At 47.6% G+C, this 17,071-nt stretch overlaps 2 long non-coding RNA genes across 2 annotated transcripts in view; one reads left to right on the top strand and one right to left on the bottom strand.

Annotated features, from left to right (window-relative positions):
• Positions 1–17,071, bottom strand: part of LOC144784566 (uncharacterized) — a 218,081-nt gene that overhangs the window by 59,362 nt on the left and 141,648 nt on the right. The gene's annotated exons all lie outside the window — the stretch shown is intronic.
• Positions 1–17,071, top strand: part of LOC144784568 (uncharacterized) — a 30,151-nt gene that overhangs the window by 1,948 nt on the left and 11,132 nt on the right. Inside the window, exon 2 of the long non-coding RNA XR_013601679.1 lies at positions 445–495. This is a non-coding gene — a long non-coding RNA (uncharacterized LOC144784568). The remainder of the gene's footprint in view (positions 1–444; positions 496–17,071) is intronic.

Below are 17,071 nucleotides of genomic sequence, written 5' to 3'. Positions count from 1 at the left end.
TGTATGTAGTTCTTATAAACAATAAAAAACTAAAATACATGTGTATATATACACACACACACAAACACCATTATATATATATATATTTTTATTTAAGCTTGCATTATTAATTGTATAGCACTAGCAAGGCTAAACTGATGCTTCGAGGGGAAGCACATTGGGCCCTGAAGACTGAAGGCCAAGACGGAGACGAGCAATAAACTTGGTATAAGAAGTGGGTCTTACTCTCAATACCTTTAGAGCACATTGGAGTACCCATGGAGACCAAAAGGCAGGGGTGTTGTAGGACATTTCAGAAGGTAGCGCTTTATCTGAAAGGCTGAGGATTTACTAAGTTTCGGCAGTAAACCCCCCAAAAAAGCATTACTGGCCCATAATGCTCATTTGGCCTGAAATTGATTTTAAAATTACATCAAAAAATATATATTTTTCTTTGCTTTTCAGAGTTTGCACCTCATAAGTCTTGAAACGTGTTGGGCTATTGCCAGGAATGCGGTAAGTATGAAACCAATATACGTAACAAGTAAAACGCTAGCGGAAATGGATTACTGATTGTTGAGAAAACGGTTGCTTTTCTAGCAGAAACCGCTGCTATAGTTACAGAAGTGCTACCTGAGACCATGAACATATTGGATAAAGGCAAATTAGAGGTGCTGAAAGTAGTAACTGGTGGGCGATGGTGCAACAAGAGACACATTAACAAGAATGTGACATATACATTTCATAACTCCAGTTAAATAACAAGTGTCTGCAAACTGCATCTGCAGTCTAGGAAAGAATAGCCACTCAAATATATGGCAAAACCAGACCAGTGTCTGAAAAACAGCCAGCATTACTAGTTCCCCTTCAAATATGTTACATTAAATAAACTCAACAGGAATATTTTGCAGAGCGCACAAGTCAGCCTGAGGAGGTCTCTTGGCGCCATTGACAAACGTCTAATGTCAGCCAACTCAATTGACCTTGGAAGGATGAAAAGCAGAGCAGGCCTTCCAGGGACCGAACTCATGACTTTCTGATCAAACACAGATCCGTGGATAAGATACTTTGACACCACCAGCCCCAGCATGGTACTGTACACAGTGTTAATCGATTTGCAGTTAGTGAGCTGAGGCAGTCAACTAACAGCTTGTATTGTGAAGCCACCAAACTCTACAGTGAAGAGTGAAGCCGCAAGAAATCCAATGGCGAGCACGAAGCGCAGGCCTCAGATACAGTATGCAACTAATCGGTAGCAGAACTACTTACCTTACAGTGTCTAATGGCATATGTTGCTATTCAGCAAATTTAACATTAACAAAAAAGGTGTCAGATTTATTGGAACATTGCATTACAGGAAGTATAGTTTTTTGTGTTTTAAACTTTTTCAGTATGCCAGGTTGTATGAGACTCACAGATGGCTTCCGGAAGATATAGATTGAATGGTAGTAGTTACTCTCAGAAACTTATTTTTTGACTTTGAATGAAGATAGTTACAGATGTACAGAAAAGAAAAAAAAGGCACCCAAGTTAGGTAGGGTGTTGCTCCTAATGTGACTGATAGCTTAATAGGAGACACCACACAATTTGTATAGTAAATATGATAATGTGGCTGGGAGTTAGCTGTGTGTGGTGTAACGGTCGTCGCACTAGTGGTTGCCCCCAGCCCGCGCTGGAAGACCCGGCCCCTGCGTTCACACCGGTAGGCGTAAACCTGTGTATAATTAAAGATAGGCATAGCTGTGCTAGGCAGTCCGCGTGTAACTGAGACACTGTGTGAGTGTCATAATTTTTGCAGCCTCGTAACAACAAGAGAGGAAGGGAACGAAATTGGCGCTCCTATCCCCCTCAAGGTAAATCAAGTAAACAACAGAGGAGCGTCAAAAAACTTTGAAAAAAGAGCAAGCATGTAACAACACTCACAGTCTCAGTCGGCTGTGAGGGAGACCTCTTAGGGTTGTTCGGAATGCCCTCACTCCCCAACCTGGTTGGTGACATGCTTCATCATTGGGCCCCACCAGGAGTGGCCGAATGCCACCCTAGTGTGCTGCAACGCCAGTTTACTGCGGAGCTGGTTTTGCGTGAAGTGTAATTTTCAAGTGATTTAAAAATGTACCAATTGTGTAAAAAAAAGTAATTTTAATAGTTTTGCCAATTGGACATGAGTAAAAACAATAGTGTGGGATAAAGGACCAAAATTAAAAGTCCAGATTTATCCTGTGTTGGTGGTCAACATGTTTCTGCCTCAGTGATAATGGTATATCAGGCGTTTGTCAGGACCAGTGAAAAAAGTGAAGTAAAATTCTTGTAATAAACCCCGGTGGTATGGGCGCGCTAAGGCCCACCCTAGCCTGGGGTACAAGTGTAAAAAGAAAGATATCAAAAAAACACTATCTCTAGATTACGTTTTATTAGAGTGGAACAGAGTTTATTCCGTCAGACATAGACAAAAACAGACAAACAAGACATAGAAAAACAAAGAGTAATTAGATGTACCAATATCCATTGTCATAAGAATAAAAACAACATGCTACAGTGCTCTAGGTATGTGCTAATAGCCATAACAAATTCAAAAGTGAACTGAGTGTCCATGTGCACATACAGGATTAACATTAACCCTGTGAGGCTATTGGGACATAAGTCCCTGACAGGCTTAGTATGGTGGTCATGATAACAAAAAAGGGCAGTAAATAGTGACTAGTATGCCCAATTTATCGCTACAAACTAACGTGTCGAAACTAAAGGAAGATTGGCTATATTGCGTCAGTGTTCATGGGCAAAAAAGTATATACAGGTAAGTATAAAAATACATCCTTTCATCTTAAAGCACCATGGGTCTCGGGAGGGGGGTGATAGCAAATTGGCACACCCTGCAAAGAAAGAATGACATACCAAAGTTGGTCGCTGCATCAAAAGTGAAAGCGTTACTTATCTCACGAGCGTCGTACTCACGCCCTCTATGCTAGGTACCCATTTGGTACCTAGATGAACCCTCAAAATGCCGGACTCCGAGGATTAGCGTCTTCATAGTGTTCAGGGTAAATATAGGCAAAAGGACTGGATTTGTGCGCCCGCCAGCTCACGTGAAAAAGTGGGTCTGGAAGGCGTTGGGGATGAATCCTCCCCGCCGATAGGCGGAGATCACGGTCATGCGATTGGCTTATGAACCAATCACCTGCTTGAATAGAAAACCGGTGTGTTTGCCGGCTTGTGTGCTTTTCGTTGGCATAGCAACCCCCACGAAGGAGCCAACGGATTAATAAAGTGGCACGTAAAAGGCAGATAAATGAAAAAATAACGTGGGGAGTGAAGAATAGACTATGGGACACATTCAAGTAAGGAGCGCAAAAGACAACAGCACGATTTGACTAGGAGCGAGTGCAGGCCTAAATGGTTGCCACAAACAGAATTACACATGATGATTTGCTAAGATACACTGACAAACCAGTAAAGGTGGCCACGTGTTAGTTGAAGATAAACAGGGCTAAAAGGGGGACTTTTAAAGATGAACAAACATTTTCCAAATACAGAATGTGTTTAGATAAACCTGGATGGCACTAAAGTAGCATTTGTCCTTGGAAAAACATTTATTCTTGAAAAAACAGTCTTTGGTACAGGAAAAAGCACTCAAGGAATAATAAAGTTTCGCAGGACAGCTTATATCAGTGTTATATCCTCTCACACTGAAAGGGAATGAGGGCACTTTCCAAATTCCCAATAGCGCTGAGGGAATAATCAGGTTGCGCAAGACAGCTTTTTGCAGCCGCAGCACCCAGAAGATCACGCCGGTACCAGGTGGCGCCTCCCCCAGTATGTAACACTGGTGAGGAGGCCGGTGCAACCTCACGCCTTCTGGTACTCCCTGTTGAGTGGTGCTGCAGTGCCTCCACAATCCGATGCATCAACGTGGTAGCAGGCCAGGCCACGTCGTGGCAGGAGTCTTCCCAGACGTGGGAGCAGCGCTGGAATAAGAGCAATGGGACCTTTCCTCCCCAGCACCAAGCATCAACCCCGCGAGGCACTCCACGTCTACACCACCACTGATGAGTCGCGCATAACGCGGGAGAAGGCCACACAAACCGCCCGACCCGGTTCAGTCTGCCCACGTGCGTCATGTCCACGCTCACAAGCAGACAGCCCAAGGCCTAGTTGCACTCACCACTGCCACCATGGGAGACCAAGACAATGGTGCGCAAGCCAAAGCAACCGCGCTACAGCACAGGAGAGTTCTTTCCACCTCCGACCGCTAGTAGAAGAAGAGCTGCAGAAGCTGGAAGACCAAGGAGTCATAGAGAAGATGTCAGAGCCCACGCCATGGGTGTCCCCAATGGTGATTGCAGAGAAGCTGTGCCAACCGGGGAAGATTAGACTCTGTATCGACATGCGCCTTCCCAACCAGGCCATCCGATGTGGACGCCACATAACGCTGACCATGGATGACAGTGGCCGACCTGAACGGTTCCAGATGTTTTTCAAAGCTGGACTTTAACGCCGGTTATCATCAGATGAAGTTAGTGAAAGAGAGTCGAAACATAACCACGTTCAGCCCCCATCGAGGACTCTGAAGGTACAAACGCCTGAATTTCGGCATATCTTCCGCCGCTTATCACCAACCCTTGGTGCAGTTATTCACAAGATCTGCACCCCACCCACCACCACGTATTGAACGGTGGGCCATCGAGCTTTAGCACTATGAAATGGATGTGGCCTTTCGGCCTGGTGCCAAGAACCCTGCCGACTTCCTCTCGAGACACCCCGACACAACAGAAGTGGGGCATGATGAACCAAACGCCGACGCCACAAAAGCCCACCTAAACATGATTATGGCGCTCACGTGCCCTCGAGCGTTGAACCTTGAAGAAGTGGCGGCCGCTGCCGAAGAGGACCCTGTCATCACCAAAGTATGGTCCGCTGTCCACGAAGGGCAGTGGCGTCAATTCCTGCACTCAACCAACTCGTGGATTGGCCCCGAAAAAAGAAAGTTTGATACACATGTGGAAAGTCAGGAATGAGCTGAGCCTCACCCAAGGAGTAATCCTACTCAGAGGGCCGCGCATCGTCATCCCCGCGTCCCTCCAACTACGAGCAACACAACTTGCCCATGGAGGACATCAAGGAGCTGAAGATGAAGGCCTGCATGCGTGAGAAGGTCTGGTTCCCGGGGATGGATGCCAGGGTGAAGAGACAGTTCAGAGGTGCCTCTCCTGTCAGGTGACGTGTGGGCCCCAGAGACCTGCACCCATTCACACTGAGGAACACAGGTAAAGCCCCTGGGAAAAGCGGAATGTGGATTTCGGGAGCTTCCTGGACGGCCGCGTCACCCTAGCCCTACTCAAAATACCGAATGGTTGAGGTCATCACCTCAACAGCCTTCTCGCATGTAGGCCCTTTCCTAGAAAAAATCTTTGCCATGTTCGGATGTCCGGAAGAACTCAGAAGTGACAACGGGCCCGTTCCAAGGACACAAATTCAGGGAGTTCCTACAACACCACAGCATCCGGCAAAGGCGCATCACCCTGCAATGGTCCCAGGCCAACGGGGAGATCGAACGATTTATGAGAACAATTAACAAGGCTCTTCACATTGTAGCAGCGGAGCTAAGTAATCCGGAACAGCAGCTGCAAAGGTTCCTGCTGGAATATCGGAGCACCCCTCACAGCTCCACATGCCAAGCACCCTGGGCGTTAACGTTCAACGGAAATCGTCGAGGTGGCTTCTCCACAGCACTGGGGAGGACCCCTCCCCCATTTGACGAAGAAGGCGCCCTCAGGTGAAGAGAGAAGCGCAACAACACTGCCAGCCAAGCCAGCAGAGCGGTGTCCAGGCAGCTGCATCAAGGGGATACTGTCATCATAAAAGACCGGAGGCCCGGAGGGAAATTCCAGACCTGGTATGAGCCGGGTTACTGGACAGTTGTCGAGGTGAAGGGGAAAATGGTGACAGTCGAAAAGGAGGGGGAAACTGTGGCCCGCAACATCTCATGGTTCAAAAAAGTAGACAAACCTTTCCAGTACCCAGATCACTGCAGACCCCGAGGAACTCCGCGCCAACCAAGACGCACCTCAAGAGGCAGAGGGCGGCGATCCAGAACCAACGCTGCCACCTGAAAGCCCGGAGGCAACCCAAGAGCACCCGGAGTCTGCCCAGAAGCTCAGCACCCCGGCCCCTGCTGCTCAGCACCAGGCGGGGCCAATCCAGGTATGCTCTGAGAGACAACTCCCAGCTGATCACTCGCCTGAGAGACTTTGTCTGCCAAGTAAGTGAACTGCAAGACTCATGAAAGCCAGTCAAGGACTGACTTGAGATGGGATGGAACGGTCATCCCGCCAGTGGTTGCCACCAGCGTGCGTCGGGAGACACGGCCCCTGCCCCTGCGTTCACGCCGGAAGGCGTGAACACGTGTATACATAAAGATAGGCGGAGCTGTGTTGGGCAGTCTATGTGTAACTGAAACACTGTGTGTGCGTGTCACTATTTCTGCGGCCCCATCGCCCAGCAGATCACGCCAGTACCTGGTGGCTGGCGCCCCCTCCCCCCCCCAGTATGTAACATGTGGCACAGATTTAGTTTTTATAAGGGAGATCTGGGGCTATAGAGAACAGAGCATGTCTCGTCACTGAGACATGGGGTGAAGACATACTTGAAATAGTAGTATCTTTCCAGCTGTGCAGGCAGGTACTTTGAAGCATTAATATTTTAGAAGTGGGCAAGGACTTGATAAGCGGGCTACAAAATTGGCACATATGTGATTTGTTTTGGCAGTACAGGGATTTGTGCTTAGTAAACAGGACCAGAAAAATTAAACAGATATTTGAAATATAAGGGAGTGGTCTTATAATTCACCACCTTCGGTGTAACCGGCTAAATAGATCGCAAAATGTTAGTTTATAGCACCAAATAAATAAATGCAAATAATACCGACTTGGAAACACAGATTAGGATGCAATTATTAAGCACAAGTTACCTCCTTCAAATTAATTTTATAATTGCGGCTCTCAGACCTGAATTGGTATGCATTGTTCAAGAAACGCCCACAACGTTCGACAGCATCCAAAATTAAACAAAGATGGCTTCCTGGTTGCAGGATGATTAGGCATGATGCAATCTCAGCACCAACCAAACATGGAGGGTGAATGCACAATGATGGTGGGGTCTGATGAGGTAGGTACACACAGCAAAAGAAACAAGCAGTGAAATCCCATTAGGAAAAGGGTAGTTCAAGGGAATATGCTCAAAACAGAAAAACACCTCACAGACACAATGGTGAACCACGCTATAAAGGGTAATGGTCGGCTCAGTCAAGATTCATTATTTACCATTACTTAGGGGGCCCAAATTTGCATTTAACACAAAACCTAGGATCATCCAGATTATCTTCCCATAACTGCCAACTCACACGGTGCCACAGTGTGACACATGACATCGGCTCCCATCACCTGGTGATGAGCCGATATGTTATGTTATGTTAGGTTGTTTTCTATAGCGCATGGCTACCCCAGCAACGGGGCGTCCCAGCGCTCACGGACATGCATGACTGAGTGGCTGCGAGGCTGCGTGTGGAGAGGGGATGTAGTGCCTGCCTACACAGCACGGCAGGTTAGATTGATGAAAAAAGCCAGGTTTTAATTAGCTTGCGGAAACACTGATGGTGCGTAGTGGATCATGCTTGTATAGGGATAGAATTCCAAAGTAGAGGAGCCTTGTCCTTAAATGATCGTCCTCCCGCTCTACTCCTTCGTACCCTCGTAGTACAGGCCAGGTAGCGATCTGCAGAGCGAAGATCGCGCGTCGGGGTATAGAAGGTGCAAAGTCCCTTCAGGATGCGAGGGCCCTGTCCGTGTAAAATTTGGTGAACTACACATAAGGTCTTAAATAGGATTCTCTGTTTTACAGGGAGCCAATGCAACCGAACAAGAGCCTGTGATGCGGAGCTGTGTTTTGGCAGGGTGAGCAGAGTGCGGGCTGCAGCATTCTGAGCCCTCTGAAGTCTTTTGATGACAGTCAGATTGGAGCCCAGAAAGAGAACATTACAGTAGTCCAGATGTGAGAGGACCATAGACTGGACTATTAACTGCCGGGTAGGAGGTTAAAAAAATCCCAGGATGGGTCTGAGGGCGCGAAGGCGCCCATAGCAGGTACCGGCCACTTTTTTTGCGTGGGAGTCCAAGGCCAAGTCATTGTCCAGCATGACTCCTAGATTTTTTACTTCCTGCTTCGGGGTCGGAGAGTGGCCTAGTGTGGAGGGCCACCAGTGCTCGGCCCACTTCTGTGGGTTCCGACCGACTATGAGCACCTCAGATTTAGACGCATTCAGATGTAGGCAATTGTCAGATAGCCAGTTGGCAATGGCCATAAGATCTTCACCAAATTTAACTTGGTCAGACTCAGCGTTGTTGGAGAAAGTAAAAATAAGCTGAGTGTCGTCAGCATAAGAAGTTAATTTGATGTCCCGTTCTCTCGCTAGTATGGCCAGGGGTCTGACGTACACATTGAACAGTGTATGTATGTATGTATGTATGTATGTATAGGCGTTCTTATAAAGCGCTATCACTGTCACCCACCGGGCATCCTGGCGCTAAGACTATTCTGACACAAAGCGAGATTTTACCAACTTCTGGTCTTACTGCATTGTACTGGGGAACAGGTAGGTTTTTAACTCCTTTTTAAAGATGGAGAGTACTTCCAGGCTCCTAAGACTCAGTGTAAGGAGTTCCACAGTCGTGCCGCAGCAGTCCTGAAGGAGCGACCGCCCATCCCAGTCCTCCGAAACTTGGGTACCACCACCAGGAATGCCGATGCCGATCGGAGAGTTCTTACGGGGGTGTACCAAGAGAATAGATCCTGTAGAGGGACCGGGCCTTGGCAGTGCAGAGCCTTGAAGACAATACACAGAGCCTTAAAATTCACCCGTTGAGAAATTGGGAGCCAGTGAAGATCCCTGAGCGCCTTAGTGGAGGAGTCCGAGCGGCGCCGTGAAAGTGCCAATTTAGCGGCACAGTTCTGAATCCGCTGGAGTTTCCCAAGCACGGCAGTTGGAGCCCCCAGCAGCAGTGCGTTGCAATAGTCCAAACGACTAAGGATTATGCTCCGCACTACTTCTGGTCTTGCCAGTGCTGGAAGCAGAGGTAGAATCTTTCTCAGGGATCCAAGTAGGCCCATGCACGTGGCCACTGTCTTATTTACTGAGGTGTCCAGTTGTAAGTCGGAACTGAACATGACCCCTAGATTCCGAACTGAATCAGCCGGCAGATTAGAGCCCAGGAAGTCAGGAGGCCAAAAACCCTGTGGGAAGGGTCTGGCAATCCGGTCCAAGGAGCAGTGTAAAACCTCTGTTTTCGAGCTGTTGAATTGGAGGGAATTTTTCCCTAGCCATTCTGCCGTGGCCCTCATGCATTGGTGGAACACCTCCTGTGACACCCCACCCTTACCCTCAAACGAGAAGATAAGTTGGGTGTCGTCAGCATAATTGGTGACTGTAATGCCAAATGACCTGATCAGTGTGATCAGGGGCCGGAGGTACAGGTTGAAGAGGATGGGGCTGATGGCCGAGCCCTGGGGAACTCACTGACCTACCCTCTTGATGTTAGATTGGTAGGGCGGTAGTGCAACTACCTGATGTCTTTGCCCAAGATAAGACACCAACCATTCAAGGGCCAACCCTGACACCCCCGCCTCCGACAATCTCCTGATCAGAGTCGCATGGTTGACCGTGTCGAACGCGGCCGACATGTCAAGTAGCACTAAAAAGGTTGCCTGGCCCATGTCGGCCCGCGTCCGGAGATCATCAAGAACAGACACCAAGGCTGACTCTGTCCCGTGTGCCGGTCGAAACCCAAACTGAGCCACATCCAAACAGTCGTTCTTCTCAAGAAAGTTGGATAGGTGTTTTGTGGCCAGTTTCTCTAGGATTTTAATGGGAAATGGCAGGAGGGAGATGGGCCTAAAGTTAGCTGGGCATGTGGGATCCAGATTTTCCTTTTTAAGCAGTGGGGAAACCACCGCCAGTTTCCAGCAGTCTGGCACCCGTGCCGAGGTGAGGGACTGGCAACAGGTAAGAAACAATGGTGGAAACAGCTCATCACGACAGAGTTTCCAAAATCTAGGTGGTAAAGGGTCAAGAGGAGAACCAGAGGACACCCCATCAGCCATAGAGCAGAAGTCCTCAAAAGATGGTAGCGGGAACGTGCTTAGCTCCACAGGTTTTATGCACTTCTTCTCATTGTCGGGCAGGATGGAATCATATGTAGTACTGCTAGTTGGAAGGGGGAGGTTATTTAAGATGTTGGTAATTTTATCCTCGAAGGCTAGTGCTAACTGATCGCATAGCGCTTGTGAGGCCGGGATGGCATTTTTGGTACATCCGGGATGAGCCAGGTCCTTTACGATCTTGAATAGGGCCTGGGATTTGTTGACCGCTGTCAACAGAGAATTTTCTAAAAATCTGGCTTTAGCCCGCTTGATCTGGGTCTTATAAAGTGCCAGTGCTTGCCTGAATAGGGCCCTATGCGATTCCAGGTACTGTTTCCTCCAGGTTCGCTCTGCCCGTTTGCATTGTAGCTTGAGCTGCCGGAGATCTTCTGAGTACCATGGCATGGCAAGGTTGGTCCTATATTTGATTCTCCTTACCGGGGCCACAGAGTCCAAAGCTGTGGAAATTTTCTGACAGAGTCTCATAGCTCTCGTCCACGCTCCCTCCCAACACAAAGCCGGGGCTGAGCGCTGACCCCTGAGGGACCCCACAGCTGAGAGGATGTCTGCTGGACGAGTACGGAGCGGCATGCACCTGGAAGGATCGGTTAGATAGAAATGACACGAACCAGTCCAGGGCGCCGCCCTCGACTCCGATCTCCCCAAGACGTTTAAGCAAAATCCTGTGGGAGACCGTGTCGAAGGCCGCACTCAAATCCAGCAGAATAAGGGCGGAGGTGTTGCCCAGATCTTGTGCCATCCTCAGCTGTTCGGTAACTGCCAGGAGGGCTGACTCTGTACTGTGATTGGCTCTAAAGCCATTTTGAGACTCGGCCAGAATGTCATTTGTTTCCAAGTACCTTGTCAAGGCAGTATTCACGTAAGATTCCGTGACCTTGGCCAGATACGGCAGCAGGGAGATAGGCCTGTAGCTATCCGGCTTTAAGGGGTCCAGAGTAGATTTTTTTAACAAAGGGACCACCTTAGCATGCTTCCAGGAGCTGGGCACCGTGACTGATTGGAGAGATTGATTAATCAGCTTGCGACCCTTCAACAGAATGGGGTCGCGATGAAGTCGGAACAACTCGGGTTTGACCGGGTCATCCGGAGAGCCAGACTTCACTTCAGTGGCAAGAAGCTCCAGCTCAGCCAGGGATAGGGGGGGGAAGGTAAGAAGGGAGTAAGATAAGGCGGTTAAGTCTGAGTCTTCGGGGAAGGGCGTAGTCAGGGCACTGGAGTTTAAGGTGTTATAGATACCATTAACCTTTCCTAAGAAAAAGCAAGCTAGCTCTTCACATTGAGTATTGGATCCTATTACGCTTTCAGTGGCTTTAGACAAATCCTTTAACAAGGAAAAGATGGTTTTTGAACGATTGGTACTCAAGTTAATCAAATTGGTGTAGTAGATGGCTTTAGCTTTTTTTATCTGCTTGTGATACAACTTGGTAGCAGATCTATAGCTAGCTTTTGTTATAGGATCATATGAGCGTCTCCATTTGCGCTCAAGAATTTTACATTGTTTTTTCCCACTGGCCAATTCTTCCGAATACCACGGGTGAGCCTGGTCACGAAAGGGTCTTGACAGTTTCTTGGGAATAAAGTGATCCAAGGCATCAGTGATCCATTTCCTATAGTCTTTATCAGCCTCCTCCAGATTGCTAGCCCAATTAGGCAGTGAAAGTGTAAGTCTGGATTCGAATAGAGTACCATCAAGTTTGTGCCAGGGACGTCTCAAGGGGGGGGGGGGAGGCTTAGACCTGGAGCCAGCTGGAATCCCTATGGAAATATGAATAAGGTGGTGGTCCGACCAGATGAGTGGGAGGGGAGGGTGTGCAATGATGTCTTGGATGTTGGAAAATACGGGATCCAACAAATGTCCTGCAGAGTGCGAGGGTCCCCTAACCAGCTGAATTAGTTGGCACGCCTCCAGGTCGCCTACAAAATTCAATATGGCAGGGGAGTCAAGACACTCAAGATGAAGATTTAAATCGCCCAGGACACTAAAGTTGGCTGATTGCAGTGTTAGAGTGGAGATAGTCGCGGCCAGAGAGTCTTGAAAAGTGCCAGCTGGACCAGGGGGGCGATATATTAGGAGACCTGTAAGGGTAAAGTTGCCCGAAACCCTAACCTTAAATAGGACACTTTCACAATCCGCTATATTAGCCGGGGACAGGGTGCAGACCAGACTCGATTTAAAAATAATAGCCAGTCCTCCACCCCTCCCCTTCATCCTGTTCTGGGCCCGAACAGAGTAACCTGGGGGTAGGACTATGGCTAAAGTGGAGCCAGACTCGTCAGTCAACCACGTCTCAGTACGATATAATATGTCAGGATTATGATCCAGGAGGAGTTCAGAGATATCTTCATGGTGTTTAACCATAGACCTACAGTTTAAACTAAAAATCTTAAGATTTTCAGTTTTTTGTAATGTGCAGCTAGGAGTCAGAGAAGTCGAAGAGGCCTCAGTGGCTTTATGACCGCAGTGCTTGCACCATAGGCTGAGCGAGCCCGGATGCCATAGATGGGGCATGCAGGTACTATTCCTGCGGAGGGCCAATAGCTCCCCCGTGTGTATGTGGCCATTATTGCGCTATAAAGCAGAGCTCCTAGCGCCTAGCGACGGACCAGCGCAGACGGGCTCGCCTTTGGCGACCCGCCGCGCAGGAAAATGCCGAGATCCCTAAATAGGTACCGACCCCACCTCTGGCGATGTGGACACCCTCAAGGGGCGGGCCCAGGTCGTGAACGCCCTCCACTGCAAACGGCACTTGCCGCGGTGGAACGAGGCGCCAACCGGAAGGACAACAGGTAAAGGCACAGAAGTTTAAATGCACGATTCACAATAGTTTTAAAAGCACGATTTTAAAAACATAAGTATTGCCACTGTGGCACGGAAAACAAGCTAAAAACCACTGTAAATAATGGTTTTCCAGCTCGTTTGAGAGGCTTTGAACCGCAGACGTCCATTAAGGGGTGTGAAATCACCCCAAGATATCAGCACCAGCCTCAGCAAGCTTTTCTTTTTGTTTTGTTGGGAGGAGGGGCCTTGGGGGCAAGGTGGGTTCAAAAGTGCCTCCACGATACTTCTCGGCACGAAGCCCCACCCCTACTCACACTGTGAGATTGTTCTACAAGTTGGCAGGTATGTCTTCCATAAGCAATTGCTACAATTTTCTTGCTGTACTTCACAACGCGATGCTCCATGTAAAAGCTACAATCCTATGACTTTGCAGTCTAGCACAAAATACAAATGACCCTCATGAGTAATCAAGTCACCAGTGTTTATATACTACGAGGAACTCCAAGCAATGACAAGCATCGGCAAAGTCAAAAGGTCTCACCTTTTTGACCTTTCGGCTTTGCCAATGCATTTAGCCGAGGCTTTGCAACATCAGCAAAAAGATATGCTTTTTTGGGGGCTACAAAAGATAGGGGGGGGGGGGAAGGCAAGATGGCATGAACACGTGCTATTTGTGGCCACATCATTCCACATGTGTCAACACACTTGCATGCATCTATGGAATGACACAGATTCCATTTTATTTTCTTTATTCACCGTTCCAAGATGGCGGATGCACTTGAAGTGGTAAATATATAAACATAATTTCCAGTTTTTTTTTCTATTATAAATGGAGCAAATGTCAGCTGCCGTGCCTTCTGAAAAAATATTTTATTTTAAGGATCCTGAGGGATAGGAAAACAACAAAGGAACAGGAACATGTAATAAAAAAAAAATAATAATAAGTCAAATATGCAGTGCGGGGGACGCAATAGATAAGTTGAGGGGAACAATATGGAGCAAATGGGACTGGAGGATCTTTGTGGGGGACTATGCAAAGCAAAAAGAAGCCACACAGGGAGGAATAAACCATGACCTCACATGGAATATTGATTACATTTTTTTTTTTAAGTCTTAGCAAAGGCAATCGGTCTCCTCTTTTAGACCATTTGGCTTTGCCAGTGCTGTTTGCTGATGCCATACAGCATTACCAAAAATAAATAGATCAAAAATAAGGCTCAATGGAGCGATCTCTGGTGCCACATGACAGGTGCCATTTTCAATTTTTTAGGTCTCGCCTGTCATTAGCAGCGCACATGCGCTGCTCTCGCCATGTGAGGGCCTCTTGGAATCAATACAGTTTCCGAAGGGGATTTGAAGCCCCGCCCCTTCTTTCCATTGGCTTGCGTCATAGCTTATGCTAAACACAGCCTTTCTATTGGGAAGGAGGCTTTTTAATCCCTCCTTGTTGCCGCTCTGTCTCCTTTTAGCCCCGCCCACCAGGACTGGATCTTTGACTGGCGGCGTGACACTCTGTCCTTCATTACTCCGTGTAGGCACTTTATTTATCAGTACGGAGATACCGCAATGTAAACAAGCATCTGCAATGTTCGAGAGCTTGTTCCAAGATGGCCTTGATGAGGAAGAGCGACACGGGTTGTGGCTGCACAACAAATTGGGATCCGTGGACGAGCTACGGGCACCGCAGAGTATCGCCTCCCTCCTTACCACCTCAGTTATCAACAACATCCGTCTCTGCTTCTACAGACTGCCCTCAGCTGTCAAATTGAAGCTGCTCCTCTACATGCTGCATCTCCCCCATCTCACGGTGGAGGTTTTTTATTTTACTTGTTTTACATTGACAGTGCGCTTTACCTTTTAGTATGGTGGCACCTTTCTTTTGTTCTGCACCGCCCTACTTGCCCAACTATAATCAGCTTGGTATTGAAGTGGCTCTTTTAGTTTTTATCATGACGCAAAGACTCGAACCGTACAGTGCAAGCTTTACGGTCGTGTAATCTTTCAGCGTACCGTGCTCCGGACAGACTTCGGTGGCACAGCATGTTGGGAGCTCAGAGCAGTCTTCCGCCTCCTCACCTGGTGCACCACTCTGCTCCCAGCTAAGTGAAAAGAAACGCTCAGCCGTTTGCACTCTCAGGTCCCCCCTCCCTTCATGCTCATGTCATTTATAAATAATAAGTGTAAACGTGTTAAGGTTACCATGTTGTTCCTGCTTCCATTACACATGGTGTATCTTTTATTGTGGCAGCCGAGCAGTTTGTTCTGCACGGCGCAACTCACCTGCCTCCATTTTATTAAAAGACTAACTATACTTTAACTCTCATCGCGGCGCCCAATTCACGAGCGCAGCACTTTATCTTCTGTTGCTCAGCTGTTACTCCCCTTCACCGGTTACAAATTACCGTATTTATTTAAAATTTTCATTTGCATGCCTCCACCCCCACCTTCGCTTTTGTCTCTTCACGCATGCTTTCTCTTTTGCACTACACTTCTGGCACAGCATGGTGAGAGCTAGTAGAACTCTTCCATCTCCCTCACCCAGCGCACCACACTGCTCCATTTTACGGCTGCATAATCCTTCGGAATGTCGTGCTCCGAGCCAGACTTCGCTGCCACAACACAGCGAGAGAGCTCAAAACAGTCTTCCGCCCCCTTACCCGGCTAACCACACTGCTTCCCTTCTAAGTAACTACCCAGCACACCAGACAATCAGGTAACTCTCCCCTTGTGGTATCCTTATCTTCAGAAGTCTTCAAGGCATCTGCAATGCAGACTTTAATCCAGCCACTCAATAGAAAGTCTCCGTTGTTTCCCCAAACCCGTTCCTATTTTCCCAAGGCACTCAATCTGAAAATGTTGCAAGACTCTTGTGTAAGGCAAGTATCTTCACCTCTATTTTAACAACAAACACTACTTAAATACCATGGCTTGTTTAAACTGTTGAAATAGGTAAGTTCAGTCAGCACAGATAACAAAATGGTACACTATATAGTGTATTTGTAGCTATTAGCAACAGCTTTTTTTTTAAGGTATGACTGGAGAATGCCTCTTAAAAAATGCAGCCATGAGCAAAAAACCTGAAAACATACCAGCCATAAGGTCGCTGAACACTAAAATCACAGTTTAGGTGAAAGCGACCATTCATCTAATAACACTCTAAGAGCAACTAGCGCTGCAGAAAAACAAGGGGACATTGAATACATGTTTTTGTGATGTTTATTTTTTCTACTTGGGAGTTAATGTCTCAGAGTGTACTTATAAGACTTGGCGAAATGATGGACATGGTATATAGAGCCTGTCATTTTCAACGTCAATAGCTCTAACTTTCACAAGTGTGAGACCGACTGCATTGTAAATGCTTGTTCTTCTTTACCAACAAAGGTGCCAGAGTCCACTTGAAATGAATTTATATTTTTTTTTGCACAAAAGCGCAAAATAAAAATAAGAGAAGGACCACGGGTGGGGGAGCAACAGAGGAGCAGGTGGGAGAATCGATGGGGGAGAAAAGGAAATGCAGCACAAAAGAGAGCAAAGAACATGTGGTACGGGGTGAAGCACATGATGGAGAACATAATAGAGTGCGGATGTTGAAGTCTGGCGAGGAGAAGCACACGTGGTAGAGAAATAGAGCAGAACACAGGATGGCAAACATAGGGTAGATGGAGAAGCTCACTCAGGAGAGAGCAACAAGAAGCACAGGGGCAAACGAGTTGAGAAGAAGCAAACGAGGGAGAGAGCAACAGAGCACGAGACAGGCATTGGAAGCGGGAGAAGAACACAAAGGAGAGAGCTAGAAAACACATGCACCCTCATATAGTGGTAGAAAAAAAATCGTTCCTTAAAAGAGAGCAGTGGAAGGAAGCAACTTTGTCAATCATAAGAATGACAATGAGGCTATGTACCGGGGGAGAAACAAGCAAGAGAAGAGAAAGGCAAACCATTGAACAAGAAGTAAGCAAATGAGAGTGATAAAGCCAATCAATAGAAAGCAATGTCTGGGCTGTAAGGCCAGAGCAGCTGAAATGTGGCTACATGGAGAGATGACCTTTCAAGCTCTGTGTTGTTGCAAGGATGAAGAAAAGCAGCAGTATACTTTCATATGCT

The sequence above is a fragment of the Lissotriton helveticus genome, chromosome 10, assembly GCF_964261635.1.
Source record: "Lissotriton helveticus chromosome 10, aLisHel1.1, whole genome shotgun sequence".
Taxonomy (NCBI): domain Eukaryota; kingdom Metazoa; phylum Chordata; class Amphibia; order Caudata; family Salamandridae; genus Lissotriton; species Lissotriton helveticus.
This window is presented reverse-complemented; position numbering and strand designations above follow the sequence as displayed.